Genomic DNA, 21,360 nt, shown 5'->3' with positions numbered 1-21,360 from the left:
ATGGGCACCTCAGAGAATTCTTAAGTGACTAGGCCAAGAACAACTATGGTCACAACCGGGATAACGCGGTCACCTTCTCGGCAGCAAAAAAAATGAAAGTATTGATAACCCATAGCAAGAGACTCCGGGAAGTTGCTAAAGACGACATCATGTTCACGGAGGAAGACGTAGACGGATTGTTGCTACCACACAACGACACATTGGTAATTTCTTTAAATGTGCTAGACTCTAAAATTAAACGTGTTATAGTAGATCCAGGAAGTTCGGACAATATCATACAATGGAGAATATTAAAGTAAGCTAAACTCCTCGGAAGCATCATTTCGGCCACAAAACTCTTCGTCGGATTCAACCTTGCGAGCGTGAGAACCCGATGAGAGATTTTGTTGCTCACGAACGTTGAAGGGGTGATGAAAATGACTCTTTTTGAAGTGATGGATGGTGACATGGGATATAATATTATTCTAGGAAGACCGTGGTTGCACGAGATGAGAGCTGTACTTTTAACATATCATCAACTGCTGAAATTCTCAATGCCCGAAGGAATTAAACAGATAAGGGGCGACCAACCGGCAACGAGGGAGATGAATGCGATTTCGATCTCCAGTAGCAAAGGGAAGGAGCACGCGACATAGCAACTACAGGAACCGGCGCCCGCTCCCGAACCAAATAAAGTTAGCCCGGAGGTAAAGGCGTCGGAATCTTATTAGGTGCCAAGGTATTTCCAGTCACCAGAAGAGACGGATGCAAAAAAATGCATAGAAGAAGAGCTCGAACAAGTTTTATTGTTTGAAGAGTTCATAGAAAGGAAATTCCACTTGGGGACAAGACTGCACCCCGAGCTCTGGTCTGACTTTATTGAATTTTTTAAACTTAATGTCTATTTTTTTGCTTGGTCGCATGTGGACATGACATGTATCCCAACGAAGGTGGCCATACACAAGCTAAGCCTGGATCCCAACATCCCCTAGGTAAGACAAAAGAAACACCCTATTGTAGAGGCCAGGAACAAATTCATCAAAGAAGAGGTAACTCACTTACTCGATATTGGTTTGATCCGAGAGGTAAAGTATCCAGACTGGCTAGCTAATATAGTAGTAGTTCCTAAGAAGAACAATAAATTTTGCATGTGTGTAGATTATAAAGACTTGAATAAGGCGTGCCCGAAAGACTTGTTCCCATTGCCAAACATCGATCAAATGATTGATGCTACGGCGGGGCACGAGTTAATGAGTTTCCTCGATACTTATTCCACTTAAAACCAAATTAAGATGAACCCGGAGGATTAGGAAATGACTTCGTTTATAACAAATTTCGGCATATATTGCTATGATGTGATGCCATGCGGGTTGAAGATCGCCGGAGCCACTTATCTGAGGTTCGTAAATAAGATGTTTGAAAAACAAGTAGGGAAAATTATGGAAGTTTATATAGACGATATGCTCGTTAAGTCTTTGAATGCAGGTGATCACTTTAATAATCTGCAAGAAACTTTTGACATCCTACGAAAGCATAACATGAATCTTAACCACGAGAAGTGCGCGTTCGGGGTCAGCTCCGGTAAGTTACTAGGATTTCTGGTATCACAAGGGGGATCAAGGCAAACCCCGATAAGATCAAGGCCATCGAAGACATTCCGGATCAGATGTCAAGCATGAAAGAAGTCCAAACGCTCACGGGGAGATTAGCCGCTTTGAGCAGATTCATTTCTCGGTCATAAGAGAAATGCCACCATTTCTTCGCACTGCTCAAAAAGAAAAACAACTTCGAATGGACCCCAGAATGCCAGCAGGCTTTGAGAGATTTGAAAAGGTACGTGGCATGCCCTCCATTACTTTCGAAACCAAAGGAAGGTGAAATATTATTGGTCTACCTCCGCCCGGTAGCATTTAATGGAGAATATTCCACTGCATTTAGTGCGCTGCCCATTACAGAGAATTTATGCTCACTATTACACCTTCTTCAATAGCCCTTATAAATGACATTAAAGGAGGGCATGATCCTAGGACCTTGTTCCCTAGGTGCAGCTATAAATAGTGATCTCTGCTATCATTGTAAAGGACATGATTTTCCTGGCAAACTTACGCTATAATCAAAAAAAAGCTTTATACAATTTTACTTTCTTGTTCCTTGGTTTCATCAATGTTGTGCCTGCAAGCTCTTCTCCCAAATCATTGTTCCTCGTGATTTTATCATAAATTTCAAGGCTAATTATTGTGAATTTCTTTAATTATTTCATTATTTCAGGATCAAATTAATTCATTTGTCTAGAAATTACGTATACATTCAACTGTACCGTTTTACGGATAAACAACAACCAAATAAATTTAGATCCTGCATAATTATGCAATTTCCTTCTAGTTATGAAAATGAAACCTTCACTTCTTGGAAGTTCTTCTAATGGAAAACTTTGTCATCAATTTGTCACGCCCTGATCACGGGGAGTGCGGTCGCGCTTAAATGGGATAACCCTACCGAGCAAGCCTACTAGATTTTCTTCTACCCATACTCACCCATGAATAACGAGAAGATATATTTTCATTAATTGGACAATAGGGAGATCATGTATACAACACCAATTCATTAATATTAGTTACTTCATTTATTAGTCCCCAAAGTATTACATTACACATCCATAGTTTAGAAGTGGAACATGTGATAAAATTACAACATCTTTAGTTTGACCTTCCCAATACCAACATACAACCCACCCCATATCTACGGAGCCTCTAACGGATATAAAAGAGTATAAGGATAGTGCTGGCAATAAGGCCCCAGCTATACCTCAAATACAATACATGAGAAACAAAAGATACATGACCCCGATATGAAGTGGGGCTCACCAAGTAGCTAAGAGGAGGATGTGCTGCTCACTGATCGATGCCTCATGCTATGGAACCACCTACATCCATTAAAAGATGCAGCACCCCCGGCAAAAGGGACGTGAGTACATGTGGAATATTATTCTTACGTAAGGCAGACATAACAACATATGGAAAATATGGTAACTCAAATAAAGGGCAAAAAAATTACGTCAAGAAACTACGAAAATGACCCATAGCATCACCTGTCAAGTCTTATTATACTTACATCATTCTGAATTTCTTTTGGGATCAGCGTGCCCTATGAACTATGCGTGGGATACAAAATATAATGTAAAAGTACCAATATGTACAAACAAGGGCAATGGAAGTGGCACCTATTGTTCGTGTTGCATATGCGTCTCACCAGACCGTCCATAACCCTCTTTTACTATGCACTTATGCGTTTCATAAATCGTCCATAGTGTTCACATATTATATTATACACATATGTGTTTCATAGACCGTCCATAGGGTTCACCTATATATTATACACCTATGCATTTCATATACCGTCTATAGGGTTCACAGATTATTATTATACACCTATGCATTTTATAGACCGTCCATAGGGTTCACATATTATATTATACACCTATGCGTTTTATAGACCGTCCATAGGGTTCACATATTATATTATACACCTACATGTTTCATAGACCGTCCATAGGGTTCATATATTATATTATATACATATGCGTTCCATAGACCGTCAATAGGGATTCATTCATATTATACACCTATGTGTTTCATAGACCGTCCGTAGGGATTCATTCATATTATAAACCTATGCATTTCATAGACTGTCCATAGGGTTCACATATTATGCCATCATGCACACGACCATATATACACTCAAGCGACATGATTAACATTACCATTAAGGTGGTAAGTTCCCAGATTATTGGAATACTTCATGTTCATGCTCATCATGGAGAAACACAGCTTATTACATTAACACATGCATGTCAAATCAATAAGTAGATTTCAATTGTGCATGGACCCAATTTCTTTTCTTAAGGTTCATCAGCATTTAGCATAGGACGTCTCTTTTACACCTCATTATACCTCCTTGTCATCTTAAGGTCACTAGCTAAGTTCATGATTCTTGGTGACTTATCATCGAAGTCATTTACATTTATTATTTTAGAAGCATACAAACTATAATTGAAACCATTGGAATATACAATGCCTCTTGATTCTCATTTTGGCAAGCGACCATAGTTCATATTCATACTATCACTTACTTGTACTTTCCATGGGTGATCATAGGACATTCATAACATTATTATATAAAGGAGTCAAAACTCATTTTTGAGGGAGAACATAATGTGATAGGAGCAATTGAATCACATTTTGAGCATATAATTTCCGACACAATGCTTATTTAGAATTACTGAATATTTTAGGAATGACCCGAATCATGAGAAAATAAGAACTTGGGCCAACCACGCTTGAAACATATGAGGACATCATGAAATTTGACTCAACTGGGGCAGTTTAGCCAACATACCTCAAAAGAGCTTTCTGTGGTGTAACAATAACATCCCGACACTCCTAACGATGTCAATCTATAGAAAGGGAGATAATTACAAGTACGATTAGAGGAATTGGTATGGCAAGAGCTACTACAATGATGGCCCAACCTTTCCCTCAACCAATTCAACAATAAAACTACCCAAGATTATCGAACAACCTCCCCACAATCCCTATTAGCTCATGCATGTGATAAATCTACTATCCTCACCCATAATCAACCCAAATCCTAAATTGGAGAATTGGGGAAAGAAATGCTTACCCTTTAGAAACCCTAGCAAGTTCCTTTTGATGAAATTCCAAGGCTTGAGAAATATCTTGATGAACAAAGAACTTGGTGCTTCCTTCTCTCTCTAGAATAGCTCTCCCCTCTCTCTAACATATAAGATAATCCCTCAAAATTGACCCATGTGGCTAGATTAAATAAAATGTGGTTGGGTTATAAAATTGAAAAAATCAATCCCGATGCAGATCTTCGGTCGCATATGCGATCGCATAACACTTATGTGGTTCACAAAATGGACCGTATAATGGCCTTCCGGAACTAGATACTTCTGTGCAGGTCTGCGGTTGCAAAATAGATTGCAGAACCTCTTTCCGAAATTTCTCATGCTGGTTCTGCGACAGATGTGCGGCCCGCGAAACACTTATGCGATCGCATAACTGACCGCAAAACTGCCTCCAAAATTGGCTCGTATCTCTGATTCACTCTGCGGCGGATCTGCGGCCCACTTAATGGTTCTGCGATCGCATAATTGATAGCAGAAATGCCATGCTCTGCAAAAATCATTTCTTCAACTACTAAATATATTGTACACCGCGAATATTAACTACTACATCCATACACATTACCCTACCTCGGCACCACAAAACTTGAATCCATTGGCAAAATTTTACGGGGCCTTACACAATTGTTATCTTATCTTCACAAAGATTCCCTTCCTCTTTTTTCCTGCCTCTAGGTGCTTGATTGATTGTTTAAGTCTACATGAAGTAAACTTCGTAGTAGATTCTCTCAAACATGAAGCTAAATCCTATATGAGGAACCTTGCATGTATTAATTAAGACCCTAATGGTATGATGTAAAGTGCTTTTAAAAGTATTCTTTATAAAAGAATTTACATGGGAAATTATTCTATAGAAAACATTTTAACTGAAATCTTATAAATTTGGTTGTTTGATTGAAGATAAATTCTATACAGTTCTTGAACCGAGAGACTATCTGAAATAACCTCTCTATCATCACAAGGTAGGGTAAGGTCTATACACACTACACTCCCCAAACTCCACTTATGGGATTACACCGGATTTGTTGTTATTGATGATTGAACATAATTCTTAGGGGGCATGTGATAGTGGTAGAGGGTGTTGGAGGTGAGGCATGTGATCAAGTTTGGCAATTGTTGTTACTTGTTAGTTGTAAAGAGTATCTACATGTTGGTGGAAATTACCAGCTAAGTAGAGTGGAGTAGGAATAGAAAGGTTTTTTTAACTAAAGATGACTTACCATGTTATGTCGATTTTATCCATTTGGTATTGAACACTTTTGTTTACCCATAAAACGATACAGTTGAATTTGTAATGTGATTTATAGACAAATGACTCGATGTTACCCTAAAACGAAAAAGAAATAAGATTGAAATTAAAATTTAGCGATTGAAATTAAAGAAGATAAAAAGCTTGATTCCGAAATTAGCCTTTCCGAGAGCAAAACTTAAAATAAAGATAAAGCAATAATGAAGCTATTAAATTGAGAGTTAAATAGTAAAGTATGAGAGCAAAATAGTATAGTTTTTTCGTACAAAGGGTTTCATGTCGCTACAATGGCTGTTAATCCCACTATTTATAGTTCTACCTAGGGAAACAAGATCATAGGATCAAGCTCCTCTTTAAATGATAATAAAAGGCCATTGATGAGTATGTAACGGCAGACCTTGAATGCCAATATTCTCTATAACGGCTACTTATTTAATGCTATCAGATATTCCCTCATTGAATGTTGTCTGATGGCAAATCTTTGAAATTATACCGCCGACTACGTTCCCTTTGGAATCCATCTGGTACCGATCACACACGCCGCATTTGGTACTAGTTGTTTCCCAACTCATCTTTTGTCTATCTTCAGCTTTACATGTCATCTTACCATTCAGCCACCTATTATCAACCAATTTTACCCCATACAGATAGTCCCCCTACTTTTCGGTGACACAACTTAGTGTTATTGGGAAGTAGGTGAAGATTCCTTACTTAGCGGGAAAGTTCCTGAACAGTCTCTGACATTTGAAAGGACGCACGTCTTCTCGCATTTAATAACCCAAAGACGTGTTGCCCCACGATATAAAAAAATAGTTTTTAATTTTCAAGGTAATCATGACCATGATTTTTACCGTCTATAACATCTCTACTACTCATCATTTTACTTCTTACTCCCACAATTTTGATAAGTCTTTCTTCTTCACTTCATCTGCTTAGAAAACTTTAACAACCTTTAACATTCTCAGCAAGAACACTTCCTTTTACAAACCTCTTACCACCATGTCTTCATACACTGCTACCTTCAAAAATACCAGTTTTTTCTTCGGTGGAGGCCCGAAAATAATAAAGACAAGGAGGTTGACGTTGAATCAAAACCTCCAACTGTTAGCACCATAATACCCCTTCAACTCAGCACTGCAAACTACCTTCAAGAAAAAGCTCCTTCTGCAACTTCCTAAGGCTACCGATTTTGGCTAGTTCGCAGGTTTCCCTCCTCCATTCATCCTTCTAGTGTCCCAACTATGAAGGGGGACTGCAACTGCCCCAATCTTGAAATTGGAGATGAAACCCTCCCTTCTTATTATGAAAATGAAACCTTCACTTCTTGGAAGTTCTTCTAATGGATAACTTTGTCAACAATTGTTGTGCATTTAATTGAAGTTGTTATTACATGTTATATTTTTCGTTGTCGAGTTTATTCTTATATGCATTTAATGGAAGTTGTTATTACATGTTATTCCTTTCGTTGTCGAATTTATTCTTATATGCATTTAATTGAAGTTGTATTACATATTATGTCTTTCATTGTCGAGTTATTGTCATATGCATGTAATATGTCTTTGGTTGTCAAGTTTATTCTTATGTGCATTCAATTGAAGTTATTATTACATGGAATAACTTTCATTGTTGAGCATATTCTTCCGTTTCATTGTGTTGTTGTTGAGAATCTTGTATACATTATTATTTAGCCGCGGGCTATGCGTTGTTGTGACATTGGTATTGTTTTTAGGCCGTGTTGTGGCATATGAGCATTTGTGGTGTGAGTTGATTATTGTGTTGTGATGTGATGTGCATGCGGCGGCATAAGTGTGGTGCTATTGATGCGCATGCGGCGAAATAATGAGGATTTATGCGCGTATTGCTAGTAAGGGAAATTACTTCATTTGAAGCACACACGGCGAGATAAAGGGGCTAAAGCGTGTGAAGCTATTTTTGGAAAAATATTTTTAAAAATAAATGCAAGGCTCACACGGAGATATAAGGAAGATTTGTGATTTGTGACTTGTGAAATGTGAATATGAGGTGTGGTACCTTGGGGTGATTCTTGTTGTACATTCTATGTCGGAACAACGCTAGTGATTTGAACGATTAATGTTTTCTTCAATTTATTTCACTTGTATTTTTAACTGTATTTGATTCTTTGTTATTTTTAATCGCATGATTACTCTTTGTTGTCATTTACAACTTTTACTTTTCATTGTTAGACGTATATTAATATTCTGCTTTGTAGTTATTTATTGCTTTTACTTCCCGTTGTTAGCTTTATATTAATATTCTGCACAAATTTCTATGTCTAGTTAGTGTCTTGACTTGACCTCGTCACTACTGCACCGAGGTTAGTCTTGATACTTACTAGGTACCATTGTGGTGTACTCATACTATGCTTCTGCTTATTATTGTCCAGCTCCAGGTACATCTGCCTGTGTCTGATGCTAGTAAGTTGATTCAGTCATCACGGAGACTTCAAGGTATACATGTTTCACGCTCGCATGCCTCGGAGTCACCTTCTAGTAATCATATGCTAGTGTTTCTTTTATTTTCAACTAGTAATATAGTAGAGATTTCTAGTGTATTTCAGTAGAGATTATGACTCTGTACTACCAATTTTGGAATTGTATGATTGTTGCTCCATTTAAGCTTTTGTTATGTCATTTATCAGTTTAAATTAATAGCAGTCATTTATTTGTGTTAAATTCTCAATGTGTGCTAGGCTTACCTAGTCTTAGAGAAAATGTGGAATTTTGGGATCGTGACAAGTTGGTATCAGAGCTCTAGTTTCATAGGTGCTACGAGTTATAAGCAGGTTTAGTAGAATCTTGCGGATCGATATGAAGACGTCTTTACTTATCTTCGAGAGGCGATGGAACTATAAGGAAATTCCACTTCTTTCATTCCTTATCGTGCAGATTTGTTGATTTTTGGAATCTAAGCCTTTATCTTTCTATTCTCTCACAATGGTAAGGACACGCACTACTATATTAGCTGAGCAGACACCCTCACCCTCTGCTAGACTCGCGAGAGGCCGGGGTAGAGGCCGAGAAGGGGCACGTGCCGCAGCTAGGGCACCTGCCAGAGCAGTGGATGAGGAGTCACCAGTAGCTCTGGTTGGGGGCAGGCACTTAAGGCGCCTGTTGCTACCCCTAGACTTAAAGAGACTTTGGCACATTTTCTGAGTATGGCCGGTACTTTAGCTCAGGAGGGATAGATCCTAGTTGCACTAGCTACATCTCATGCTGGGGGAAAAGTTCAGACTCCCGCCGCCCGTACTTTAGAGCAGCGGGTCCATATTGATCAGGTTCTGTGTGTTATGACAGTATATCCCGTTATTGTGGTTCAGCCTGAAGTCAGGCCAGTGGCAAGGGAGGAGGAGGAGAGAAGACTTGAGAGGTTCAAGAGGTATGAACCTACTACTTTTAGTGGAGAAGTTACTAAGGATGCATAGGGTTTTCTAGACCAGTTCCATGGCATTCTACGCACCATAGGCATTGTGGAGGTGAGCAGAGTCACCTTTACTACATTTCAGCTGACGGGGTCGGCATATAGGTAGTGGCAGGATTATGATGAGGGTAGGACCGTTGATGCAATGCCACTCACTTGGGCTCAATTTTCATATCCGTTTTAGGGAGTTCATTCCCCAAACCCTCTAGGGTGCATGACACGCAGAGTTCGAGCAGTTGCGTCAGGAGACTATGACCGTGACAAAGTATGCCATGAGATTCAGTGAGTTATCCCGTCATGCACCTATTTTGGTTTCTACAGTCAGAGAGCGAGTCCGCATATTTATCGAGGGGCTCAGTTATGGTCTTAGATTCAGTAACAGGAATTGGAGACGGATACTCCAGTTTAGCAGGTTGTGGAGATCGTTCAGAGGATGGAGCGTATGTGTGGCCAGGAGAGCAAGGATAGGGAGGCAAAGAGGCCTCGAGATTCTGGAGGATTTAGTGGTTCCTGCGCTACTGTTTCAACTCGTCATGACAGAGGTTATGTTAGTCGACTAGTTCATTCAGAATGTTCGGCGACTTGCAATACTCTAGCTATTCCGAGGTCTCAGCTCCCCTATTGTTCACAACCACTTTCCAGTGTACCTCTTGCACGAGGTGCCTGCAGTGGTCATTCTAGCCGACCGGGTCAGACTCAATTCCAACATCCATGCTTGTAGAGAGGTTGTTTCAAATCTTATGATACTAGGCATATGGTGAGGGATTGTCCCAGACTTAGGAGGGGTGCACCTCCACAGGCTCCACGAGTTCCACAAGGTACACAGGCTATGGTTGCTTCTCTAGTTGCCACTCCACCTACACCGCCAACTAGAGGTGGAGGTCAGGCAGGTAGAGGTCATCATAGATGGGGAGGACATGCCCGTTGCTATGCTTTTTTGGGTAGGACCAAGGTTGTTGCATCACATGCTTTCATCATATGTATTGTTTCAGTCTGACATAGGGATGCATTAGTTTTATTTGATCCGTATTCCACATATTTGTATGTGTCATCTTACTTTGCTTCATATTTTGATATATCTCGTGATTCTTTGAGTGCCCCTGTTTATGTGTCTACACCTATTGGGGATTCCATTATGGTAGAACGTGTCTATCAGACATGTTTGGTCACTATCTGGAATTATGGACCAGGGTTGACCTTTTTCTACTCAGCATGGTCGACTTTGACGTGATATTGGGCATGGATTGGTTGTCGTCCTATCACGTTATTCTATATTATCACCCCAAGACCATAACATTGGCTATGCTAGGTTTGCCGAAGTTGGAGTGGAAAGGTACATTAGATTATGTTCCTAATAGGGTAGTGTCTTTCTTGAAGGCACAATGAATGGTTGAGAAGGGATGCTTAGCATATCTAGCCTTTGTGAGGAATGTCAATGCTAATACTCCTATAGTTGAGTCATTTCTAGTAGTGAGAGATTTTCCAGATGTGTTTTCAGCAGACCTACCGGGCATGCCGCCTGATAGGGATATCGATTTTGGTATTAACCTAGTGCCGGACACTCAACGCATTTCTATTCCACCATATCGTATGACACCAGTGGAGTTGAAATAATTAAAGGAACAACTTCAGGAGCCCCTCGATAAAGCCAAAACTCACCAAGTGTGAGTTTTGGATATGTATTGATTACAGGCAGCTGAACAAGGTTACAGTCAAGAATAAGTACCCACTACCGTGTATTGATGATTTATTCAATCAGGTTCAAGGTGATCAGGTACTCTCGAAGATTAATTTGAGATCGGGGTACCATTAGTTGAATATTCGGGATTCAGACATTCTGAAGATGTCTTCCAGGACTCGCTATGGTCACTATGAGTTTTTGGTGATTTCATTTGGGCTAACCAATGTCCGCATAACCTTTATGCACTTTATGAATAGTGTGTTCCAGGTATAATCTGATTCTTTTGTCATCGTATTCATTGGTGACATATTGGTGTATTCTCGCAATCGGGAGGATCATGAGCACCATGTGAGGATCGTGCTCCAGACCTTGAGGGAGAAGAAGTTATATGCTAAATTCTCCAAGTGTGAGTTTTGGCTTGATTTAGTGGATTTTTTGCGCCATGTGGCTTTTAATTAGGGGATTAAGGTGGATCCGAAGAAGGTGGAGGCAGTTCAGAGTTGGCCCAGACCGTCTTCTACTATCGAGATCTGAAGTTTTCTAAGCTTGGATAGTTATGATAACCATTTCGTGGAGGGTTTCTTATGCATCGCAGATCCTTTGACCAGATTGACTCAAAAAGGTGGCCCATTCAGGTGGTCTGATGAGTGTGAGAAGAGCTTCCAGAAGCTCAAGACTGCCTTGACCATAGCTCCAGTTTTGGTTTTACCTTCTGCATCGAGTTCTTATACAGTTTATTGTGATGCTTCACGGATTAGCATTGGGTTCGTATTGATGTAGTAGGGTAGAGTGATTGTTTATGCTTCACGTTAGTTGAAGCCACATGAGAATAACTACACAACAAATGATTTAGAGTTGGAAGCCATTGCTCACGTGTTGAAGATTTGGAGGCATTGTCTCTACGTCGTGTCTTGTGAGGTATTCACAGATCATAGGAGTCTACAACACTCGTTTAAATAAAAGGATCTGAACTTGAGACAACAGAGGTGGTCAGATCTATTAAAAGACTATGATATCACCATTCTTTATCTTCCTAGGAAGGCCAATTTGGTGGGCTATACTTTGAGTAGGAAGGCTTAGAGCATGGGGAGTCTTGCTTATATTGGAGTTGGAGAGAGACCGTTAGGACTGGATGTTCAGGCTTTGGCCAATCGCTTCATGAGGTTGGATATCTCGGAGCCTAGTTGGGTTCTTGTTTGCGTGGTTTTGCAATCTTCTTTTTTTGACGATCAAGGCGCATCAGTATGATGATACCCACTTAGTTGTCCTTAAGGACACTGTAAAACACGGTAATGTCAAGGAGGTTTCTATTGGCGATGATGAGGTGTTGCGGATGTAGGGCCAGATTTGTGTGCCCAATATGGATGGGTTGCCTGAGTTGATTCTTGAGGAAACCCACAGTTCGCGGTATTCCATTCATCTGGGTGCCACAAAGATGTACCAAGATTTTCAGCACTATTGGGGGAGAAGTATAAAGAAAGATATAGTGAAATATATGGCTCAGTATTTAAACTGTCAATAGGTGAAGTACGAGCATCAGAGACTGGGTGGTTTACTTTAGAGGCTTGATATTCTAGAGTAGAAGTGGGAGCATATCACCATGGATTTTGTAGTTGGACTTCCACAGACCTTGAGGAAATTCGATGCAATGTGGGTCATAATGGACAGACTGTCCAAGTCTGCACAGTTTGTTCTACTCATGACTACCCACTCTTCAGAGCAGCTGGCTCGGATTTATATTCGTGAGATTGATAGTCTTCATGGTGTGCCGGTGTTTATTATTTTTGATTGAGGCATGCAGTTCACATCGCATTTTTGGAGAGTTGTGCAGCATGAGTTAGGAACATAGGTCAAGCTGAGCACGACATTTCATCCTCAGATGGACGGCCAGTCCGAGTACACTCTTTATGTATTAGTAGACATGCTACATGCCTGTGTTATTGATTTCGGGTGTTCATGGGATCGGTTTCTACTGCTCGCAAAGTTTTCCTACAACAATAGCTATGAATCGAGCATCCAAATGACACCTTATGAGGCCTTATATGGGAGGCGATGTCGTTCTCCGATTGGATGGTTTGAGCCTGTGGAGGCTAGGTTGTTGGGTGCTGATTTGGTTCGGGATGCCTTGTAGAAGGTAAAGTTGATTCAGGATCAGCTTCATACAACACAGTCCAGACAGAAGAGTTATGCTGATCGGAGGGCTTGTGATGCAGCATTCATGGTAGGAGAGAGGGTTCTGCTCAGAGTTTCACCCATGAAGGCTGTGATGAGGTTCGTAAAGAAGGGCAATTTGAGCCTTCGGTATATTGATCCTTTAGAAATTGTTGAGAGAGTTGGTGAGGTGTCCTACAGACTTGCATTGCCACCCAACTTATCGGTAGTTCACCCGGTGTTCCATGTTTCCATGCTCCAGAAGCATTATGGTGATCCATCACATGTATTAGATTTCAGCTCAATCAAATTGGACAAGGATTTGACTTATGTTGAGGAGCTGGTGGCTATATTGGACAGACATGTCCGGAAGTTGAGGTCAAAGAACATTGCTTCAGTGAAGATTCAATGGAGAGGTCACCCGGTCAAGGAGGCGACCTGGGAGACCAAGCATGACATGCAGAGTCATTATCCTCACCTTTTTAGAACCTTAGGTATGTCTCTATACACGTTCGAGGACAAACGTTTGTTTTAGGAGGGGAGAATACAATGACCTGACTGGTTGTTTTGTGTATATGAGTCATGTTTCCCTTTTAAAAGCTTTATGTATGTGTATTTGTAGTTATATGACTTGCGGGGATGGTTAGTTTTGTTTCGGGGAAGTTTTTGATTGATTTAGATCCGTTGGTTTTAGAAGCTTAAGTTGGAAATATTGACTGAGGTTTGACTATTGTGCAAAATGACCCCGTAACGGTGTTTTGATGGCTCCAATAGGTTTGTATAGTGATTTTGGACTTAGGCATATGCCCGGAATTGAATTTAGAGGTTCCTAGCTTGTTCTGGCTTGCTTTACCGAAAGCTGACAATTTGAAGGTTTAGAAATTCCGTAAGTTTGACTGTAGATTGAATTTATGTCTATCAGGTTCATATTTTGGTTTCAGGACTTTGAATAGGTCCGTTTTGTTATTTGGAACTTATCTGCAAAATTTGGTGTCATTCCGAGTTGGTTTGATAGGAATAAGACCCTCGATTGTGATTCTAGCGATTCGTGAGTTTCTTTTTTATTTTCATGTGTTTTGGTGTCTGATTCGTGGTTTGACATATTATTTTGGTGTTTTGATCGCACGAATGAGTTCGTATGATATTTTTAGACTTGTGCGGATGATTGGCGTGGAGCCCCGAGGGCTCGGGTGAGTTTCAGACGTATTTCAAAATGGTTTCAACTTGTTTCAGGTTGCTGGTGTGCTGGTGCTGTAGTTATCGCAATTGTGAGCACCAGCATCACAATTGCGAAGTAGGCATGGAGAGTTCAGGTATCGCAAATGCGATGCCTTACTCGCAATTGGAAAAAATGGCCTTGAGCTGGGCAGGCCATAATTGCGACAATTTGGCCGCATTTGCGGAAGGGAATGGCTTCGCTTTTGCGAAGTCAGTGTAGCATTTGCGACATTTCCCCAGGTTGTCAGGCACTGCATTTGCAAGGTGTTGTCCGCATTTGCGAACCGGGGGTTGCATTTGCGACTTCTGCACGTGAACAAAAGGGCTGAAATACGGGACTTTGCTTTATTTATAACATTTTAGAACCCTATACTCATTAGGATGTTATTTTGAGGAGGGGTTTTCACATACAACTATTGGGTAAGTCATTTTGAACCAATTTCAATTATATTACGTGATTATTTATGAGATTTAACCTCTAATTCATGAAATTTGAAGAGAAGTTTTGGAGGTTTTTGTCTATGTTTTGAATAATAAAAATTTGAGATTCAAGAGACGAATTAGACTTGGATTTGAAAACAAAACACATATATGGACTCGTGGGTTATGGGTAGTGGAGATCTACACTTGGACACGGGTTTTGATTGGGAGGTCTCGGGGTTGACTTTTGTTGACTTTTGGGGAACTATATAAAGATCTTAACTTTATTAATAAAAATTGGTTTCTCTTGAATTTTTTGATGATATTAAGTTTCTTTTTGTTAGATTTGTTTCATACAGAGGCGAATGTTATGGGAAAATCCATTTTTGAGTTTCGATTTGGCCTAGTTAAGGTAAATATCTTGCCTAACTTTGTGTGGAGGAACTACCCCTTAGGATTTGGTTTAATTGTACTATTTGGATTATGTGAAATACATGTACATGAGGTGACGAGTGTATACACAGGCTCATATGTTGAAATTGACCGGTTTAGACTCTTAGTTTACTTATATGCATTTAATTGAAGTTGTTATTATATGTTATATCTTTCATTGTCGAGTTTATTCTTGTATGAATTTAATGGATGTTATTATTACATGTTTTGCCTTTCGTTGTTGAGTTTATTCTTATATGCATTTAATTGAAGTTGTTTACATTTTATGTCTTATATTGTCGAGTTTATTCTTATATGCATTTAATTGAAGTTCTTATTACATGTTATGTCTTTTGTTTTCGAGTTTATTCTTATATGCATTTAATTGAAGTTCTTATTACATGTTATATCTTTTGTTTTCGAGTTTATTCTTATGTGCATTCAACTGAAGTTGGTATTATATGGAATAACTTTCATTGTTGAGTTTATTCTTCCATTTCATTGTGTTGTTGTTGAGACTCTTGTATACAATATTATTGAGCCGTGAGCTATGCGTTGTTGTGATATTGGTATTGTTGTTTTGGAAATGTTGTGGCATACGTGTGGTGCGGGTTGATTATTGTGTTGTGATGTGATACACATGCGACAGCATAAGGGTGGTGATTTTGATGCGCATGCGGCGAGATAGGGGGGATTTATGCGCATGTTGCTAGTAAGGGAAATTACTTCATTTAAAGCACGCGCGACGAGATAAGGGGGCTAAAGCGCGTGAAGCTATTTCGGAAAAAATATTTTTAAAAATAAATGCAAGGCTCACATGGAGATATAAGGAAGATTTGTGATTTGTGACTTGTGAAATGTGAATATGAGGTGTGAACCTCGAGGTGATTCTTGTTGTACATTCTATGTTGGAACGATTTGTTGATTTGAACGGTTAATGTTTTCTTTAATTTATTTCACTTGTATTTTTAACTGTATTTGATTCTTTATTGTTTTTATCACATGCTTACTCTTTGTTGTCATTTACTGCTTTTACTTTACGTTATTAGCTTTATATTAATATTCTGCTTTGTTGTCATTTATTGCTTTTACATTCTGTTGTTAGCTTTATATTAATATTCTTCACAAGTTTCTATGTTTAGTGAGTGTCTTGACTTACCCTCATCACTACTCCACTGAGGTTAGTCTTGATACTTACTAGATACAGTTGTGGTGTACTCATACTACGCTTTTGCACATTTTTATGCAGATCCAGGTACCTCTGCCCGTGCCGGATTCCAGTGAGTTGATTCAAACATCTTAGAGACTTCAAGGTATACCTGCTTGACGCTCGCAGGCCTCAGAGTCACCTTCTAGTGATCATATGCTATTGTTTCTCTTATTTTCAAATAGTATTGTAATAGAGATTCCTAGTGTATTTCAGTAGAGATTATGACTCTGTACTACCGGTTTTGGGATTGTATGACTGTTGTTACGTTTGAGCTTTTATTATATCATTTATCAGTTTAAATTAATAACTTAGTCGTTTCTTTCGGTTAAATTCTCAACATGTGCTAGGCTTACCTAGTATTAAAGTGTTACACCCTATATTTTCGTACATAAAAATGCATCGTAAGCAAACTAATGTAGGACCAAAAATGAGATAATATTTAAAAGTATATAAATTAATTTAATCATGTTACCTCTGAGGTTACAAATATTGAAGATCATGAACAACAAGTACAAAGAGGGTTGGACGGTTCAGAAGATAAAGCAATTGAAGAAAATAATGTTTCGTCGAAAGTCGACAAGTTGGGAATGTTATAACATATACCTTTGGGGTGAGACTAGGGTGCTTAACATGATAAGGAGATTATGTTATGATTTATATTAGTCGTATGACATCCGTGTGTTATGTTTTGAAGTCAAGAGAGTTGTGGAACAAAAGTCGATGAAAGTCATCACAAGTTACATTCATAAGTTTTACTGAAACTTTGGGTCAAATGTAACTGTAATTTTCTCCCAATATACTTAGATTTATGGGGTGTTCCACCTATCAAATTAAATATCTATGAGTCTATTTTCCAACGCATTAAACCGTTTGTCAATACGACATTGGAGTAGAAAGATATGGGCATTTGTGCGATACTGCGCAAGCTGCTAGGTGACAAGTAGGTGTGTCACCTGCTTGCTTAAATGAGAGCCCAAAAAAATGGGCCATTTCGGGTCGTCCAAAGAGGCCTTTTAAGGGCCTATTTTCTTCATATATTAGACTTAAAATAGAGAATAATAACCAGACATAAGCTCTGCAAAGAATCCTCCCAAAAATTTCCCACAAACCCTAATTGATTTTCTCTCCCTTTCAAGTTCCAATTGGAGGTAAAACCTAGAGTTTGAAGAACCAAGATAAGAGCTGAGTTATCCAACAAATAAGGTGAGTTTACTTCTCTCTTTCATCCAATTTTTCTTCTGTAAATTCATGGTAAGTCATTCTATACTTGTAAGAACTCACGGGACGGTGATCGGAAGCCGTGAGTTCGAGTTATTCACTTGTAGCGGACTGTTTTGTGGACTGTTTTGTGTTGCTGTTGGGCTGCGTGTTTTACTAATATTTTGTGGAGTTTTGGAGGAGGAAGGGGGTTTATAAACACCATATAAATGTAGGGTGGTTGGCTGGTCGTTCGTCATAACATTTTTGGGTCGTTTGACACTACTACGGTGGTCGTTTTGTGTACGAAAAGATTGGGGTGTGTTGGGCTATTTTATAGTATTTGATGGTGTATATAGGGCTGGAAAATGATGTATATATGTTGTTATTGTTCTGTTCTTGTATTGTTGGTGTTATCTTGAAATTGGAGGAAGTAAGGATTATAGGGGAGATGCTGCCCGTTTTAATATAAAATAGGTTTGTCGTTCGTTGTGCGATAGTTGTACCTTTCGTAACTTAACGATAGTATTATTATCATTCTTGTAGATTAAGGTGCGAAGAGGTGAGTTCAACTTGGTGATTGGAAAGATTGTGATAAGGTATGTTAAGGCTAAGCCTTCCTTCATTTTGGCATGATCTCGTAGCTACATGTGTTAGTAATGAGACAAAAAGAGAAGTTCATATTCATGAATTTATTCACACTATTCTAGTCTCATAAGTTACAATATTATTCCTTATCGAGACTCTATATTCAATTTTAGTATTGTCTTCTTCCAGTCAAGAGAGCAGCAAGCCTATATATACAGTATTACAGTATTTTCATTACCATCGAGCTATAATCGATGGGCAGGTCCCTATTGGGCAATCTCTGATCAGATGGAAAGTTATATACCGAGCCTACTGTGGCCGAGCGCCTATGAGCGAACCCAGCATGGTCGAGATACATAGCCTAGTATGGCCGAGCGCCTATGAGCGAGCCTACTATGGCAGAGCAGTTATATATACCGAGCCTTATAAGGCCGTACAATTATTTTACTTACTATATTGAAGGAGTTGAGTCAGTATCAGCAGGTAAGTATATCTCCAGATCATCTTTGACTCCCAGTTACTTCCAGTTATTATATTATCAGTTCAGTTTCGATTTTCAGTTATGTTATTGCCTTACATACTCGGTATATTATTTCGTACTGACGTCCCTTTTCCGGGGACGCTGCATTTCATGCATGCAGGTTCAGATAGACAGACGAGTAGATCTCCTCAGTAGGTGTTTCCCGAGTTCAGCCTGATCGGTAAGCTCCACGTCTTTCGGAGTTGCCAGGTCTAGAGTGTTGTGTACATCTTATGTATATCTGTATATATGTTATGGGTAGGTCGGGGCCCTGTTCCGATCATAGTACATCTATCAGTAGAGGCTTGTAGACATATCCTGTTGGTTAGTACAGTATGTTGGGTTTGTAGGCCTGGTATGTATAATTTGGTGGTTTGTCAGCTGTAGTAGCTGTGATGGCCTTTTCGGCCTAGCTTTATATTGATGTTTAGTTAGCGCTAGTTTCCATTCAGGTTTATATTTTGCTTCGCAAATTGTCTTGCAAGGTGGCTCCATGGCCAAAGTATGACATTATGTGTTCAGAGTCCCTTAGTCGTAATTTGGTACGCCAGGTTAGGTGAGGCACCAGGTGCTTGTATCGCTCCTAGGTTCGGGGCGTGACATAAAGACTAAGTGTCATCACGATCCTAAATGTGAGATTTTGGGGTTGTGACACTGCGGGTGCCTGATTGATAGCTTAAGCCTGCATGAAGTAAACTTTGTAATAGAGTACTCTCTCAAACTTGAAGCTAAATCCAATATGTGGAACATTGCTTGTATTAATTAAGACCCTAATGGTATGATGTAAAGTTCTTTTTAAAAGTATTCTTTATATAAAAACTTTTACATGAGAAATTCTTCTATAGAAAATATTTCACCTGAAATCTTATAATTTTGGGTGTTTGATTGAACATAAATTCTATACAATCCCTGAACAGAGGATCTATCTAAAATAATCTCTCTATATTCACAAGGTAGAGGTAAGGTCAATAAACACATTATATTTCTCAAACTCCACTTATGAGATTACGCTGGGTTTGTTGTTGTTGATTGAACATAAATTCTAGGGGGCATATGATAGTGGAAGAGGGTGTTAGAGATGAGGCATGTGATCAAGTTTAGTAATTGTTGTTACTTGTTAGTAGTAAAGAGTAAATAACGCCTACATGTTGCAAAGTAGAGTAGGAGTAGAGTGTTTTTTTAAACTAAAGATGACTTACCCTGTTATAAGTCATTTTTATCCATTTGGTACAGAAATTTTTTTTTTGTTGAGAAAAGTATTTACCCGAAAAATGGATAGAGTTGAATTTATACGTAGTTCCAAGGATATGTGGCACAATTTAATACAAATTGTATGGATTAATAGAAATACAAATATGGATTGCGAAGAATGTGAAATAGGTAAGGTTGTAAAGAAAAATGAATCTTAGGACTCAACAAATAGAAACAATTTAAAAAGCCTCCAAGAATGATTCTTTACTTTGGAAGAATATAATGTTATTATTACAGTGTAAGCCTGGGAAAAACTCTGCCCTACAGAAATGGTAACCATGCCCTTTTATAGTGGAGGGACTTCGCTCTAAGCATAATAAAATAAACACTCAGTGGGAGGCCCATGATAAGTCAGCTTTTTCACAATTTCTGCCAAGATTCTCTCTAGTGGGATTGCAACGGTTTTTGTCTGCGAGCTCGATCTTGCTTAGAGCCCTCGATTTTGGTTTGAGCTCGATCTTGACTCGAGCTCCCGGGCTTGGCTCAAGCCCGATTCTGGCTCGAGCTCTCGAATTGATTCAAGGTCAATGTTTGTTGGTCTCTGGATTATAAGCATGATATATTTACTCTGCATCATAGTTCGATTTGGATTCGAGCTCGATAATGATGTCGAACACGACGTAGATCGGCCCCCCGGATTCGAGGTTTGTTTGTTCCATCTTTGGAATCTTACTTCGATTTATCATCATTCGAACTTGATCGGACATGCGAAGGCCGAAATCTATTTCGACCGTATACAGATAGCCCCCTCGTTTCTCAGAAAGAATGTGGTGAGAAATGGTATGATTTTTTGGTGGCTCGATCGGATTATAACCTGACGTTTCCATCGGGTTCGACCATGATGCATGTGATAGTTATTCCGTGGATTTAATGTTTCAAGGCATTTAATGCATATCAGGCGGTGGTCGGCCACTGCTGATACTGAACCGCCATCGCTTGAACCTATAAATAACCCTTCCTTTTGTCATTTACCACTTTTACATCTTCTATCTTCCAAATTTCCCAAGTCCCTTTTCGTATTCGCTAACTTACCCGTAAATCTGTGATTTCTTTTTGCAAAAGCCCCTCTTCAATTCTACCAAATCTTTGTCACTTTCCTCTATTCCTTACCTCTGAATTCAAAAATGGCAAAAACGTCACAAACCATTCCTCAGAAGGAAAATGCTTCATCTTCACAATGTGCCGCCGATGATACACCGGCAGAACCACGGCTTGAGGAGTGCGTTCCCATGGCATGAATCCTTACTTTTGATTTTAAGGTCGGTAAAGGCTCATCGGTCCCTGGCCGATGTGAACCAGTATCGAGGTACATATGTTCGAT

Source organism: Nicotiana tabacum, chromosome 4 (assembly GCF_000715075.1).
Source record: "Nicotiana tabacum cultivar K326 chromosome 4, ASM71507v2, whole genome shotgun sequence".
In the NCBI taxonomy this organism is placed as follows: Eukaryota; Viridiplantae; Streptophyta; class Magnoliopsida; order Solanales; family Solanaceae; genus Nicotiana; species Nicotiana tabacum.
This window is presented reverse-complemented; position numbering follows the sequence as displayed.